The sequence below is a fragment of the Antechinus flavipes genome, chromosome X (genome assembly GCF_016432865.1).
Source record: "Antechinus flavipes isolate AdamAnt ecotype Samford, QLD, Australia chromosome X, AdamAnt_v2, whole genome shotgun sequence".
NCBI classification, from domain to species: Eukaryota; Metazoa; Chordata; class Mammalia; order Dasyuromorphia; family Dasyuridae; genus Antechinus; species Antechinus flavipes.
The window spans coordinates 15,944,340-15,946,573 of record NC_067404.1 but is presented as its reverse complement, the minus strand read 5'-3'; the positions used below and the strand labels follow the sequence as shown (position 1 = coordinate 15,946,573).

The window sequence follows — 2,234 nt, the reverse complement described above, 5'->3', positions numbered from 1 at the left end:
CTGATGCAAAGTGAAATGAGCAGAAACAGGAGATCATTATACATGGCAGCAACAAGTCTATATGATGATCAATTCTGACAAACGTGGCTCTCTTAAACATTGAGATAATTCAAACCAGTTCCACTTGTGCAGTGGTGAAGAGAGCCATCTACATCCAGCGAGAGGACCATGGATTCCATTCTCACTCTTTCTGTCGTTATTTGCTTGCATTTTTTTTCTCAGTTTTTCTTTTTCTTCCTTCTTGATTTGATTTTTCTTGCACAACCAAATAACTTTATAAATATGTATATACATATTGGATCCAACATATATTTCAAAATATTTAACATGTATTGGACTGCCTGCCAGATGGGGGAGAGGGTGGCAGGAAGAAGGGGAAAATTTGCAACAAAAAGTTATGCAAGGGTCGATGTTGGAAAAATTACCCATGCATATGCTTTGTAAATAAAAAGTTTTAATAAAATAATTAAAAATTCTCAAGGTAAAAAAAAAAGAAAGAGAGTAAATCACATCAATAGAAGGCGTGGATGCTTGCTTTGGCAGCATACATACTAAAATTGGAACAGTACAAAGATTAGCTTGGCTCCTGCACAAGGATGACAAACAAATTTGTGAAGTGTTCCATATTTTTGGGAAAGGAAAGGAGAACATTGCAGGAGAATTTGGAAAAGGAAACACAAAAATTATTTGAATAAAACTCCTTACAAAATAGATTTGACAAAATGGAAAAGAAACTAATCCCTTGAAAAACAGAATTTGTGAAATAGAAAAAAATCCATCGAACAAAACAACTCATTTAAAAATTCAACTGGCCAAATACAAAAGGAGCTTAAAAAGATAACTGAAATTAATTCAGAAAATAATTCACTAAAAATTAGAATTGAAAAAAATGTAAATGAATGACTCAATAAGACATCAAGGATCAGTCAAACAAAACAAAAATAAAAAATAAAAAAATAGAAGAAAATGTAAAATACCTCATTGGAGAAAACAGTTGACCTGGAAAATAGATCCAGGAGAGACAATTTAAGGATTATTGGACTTCCTGAAAACCATGATGAAAAAAGAGACTAGACATCATCTTTCAGGAAATCATCAAGGAAAACTGCCCTGATGTCCTAGAACCAGTGAAAGAATTCACTGATCACTTTCTGAGACCCCAAAATGAAAACTACAAGGAATATGACAGCTAAGTTTCAAAATTATTGGATCAAGGAAAAAAACATTACAAGCATCCAGAAAGAAACAATTCAAATATCAAGGAGTCACAATCAAGATTACCCAGGACTAAGCAGTTTCTACCTTAAAGGATCAAAAGGCCTAGACTCTGATATTCCAAAAGGCAAAGGAACTTGGATTGCAGCCAAGAATTATCCAGCAAAATTGAGCATTATCTTTCAGGAAAGAAGATGGACAGTCAATGACATGGGTGAATTTCATTTATTTCTAATCAAAAGACCAGAGCTAAACAGAAAATTTGATCTCCAAACACAGAAGTCAAGAGAAGCATAAAAAGGTAAAAAGGAAAGAACTCTTGAGAACTATATCTCTGTTATGATATACTTAGAGGGTGCAGGTATAACTTAATTTTATTATGATAATATGAAAAAAACTAGAAGTGGAAAGGGGATTGTATTAGAAGAAGAAAATGGAGGTAAAATCAGATAAATTGCATCTCATGAAAAGGCAAAGAATTTTAATTGAGGGAAAGAAGGGAGAGGGATGAACATTTTGTGAATATTACTGTTATCAGATTTGGCTCAAAGAGAGAATTTCAGACATATTTGCCTTCACAGAGAAACTTGTTTCAAGGAAATTGGGAGGGGAAAGGAGGAGGGGCTGTAAGGGGGGAGTGCTGTTAGAGGGAGGTGGTGGTCAAAAGCAAAATTCTGGGGAGGAGGGAAGGGGGAAAAAGAAAGAGAAAAGCATAATTTAGGGAAAATAAGATGGTGGGAAATACAGAATTAGTCATTTTAACTGTGAATGTAAGTAGGATGAACCCTCCCATAAAACGGAAGCAGATAACAAACTGGATTAAAAGCCAGAATTCTACAATATGTTGTTTGTAAGAAACACATTTAAAATAGAGTGATACATATAGAATGAAGGTAAAGGGCTGGAGCAGAATCTATTATGCTTCAGGTGAAGTAAAAAAAAAAAAAGCAGGGTAGGAGTTCTGATCTTAGATTAAGCAAAAACAAAAATAGATCTAATTAAAAGAGATAAGGAAGGAA

General features: G+C 33.9%; 1 non-coding gene across 1 annotated transcript; it reads left to right on the top strand.

Annotated features, from left to right (window-relative positions):
* The first annotated feature begins 527 nt into the window (after positions 1-527).
* On the top strand, positions 528-631 carry LOC127543279 (U6 spliceosomal RNA). The gene has a single exon (XR_007949185.1). It is a non-coding gene; the product is annotated as a U6 spliceosomal RNA (small nuclear RNA).
* Positions 632-2,234: the final 1,603 nt, after the last annotated feature.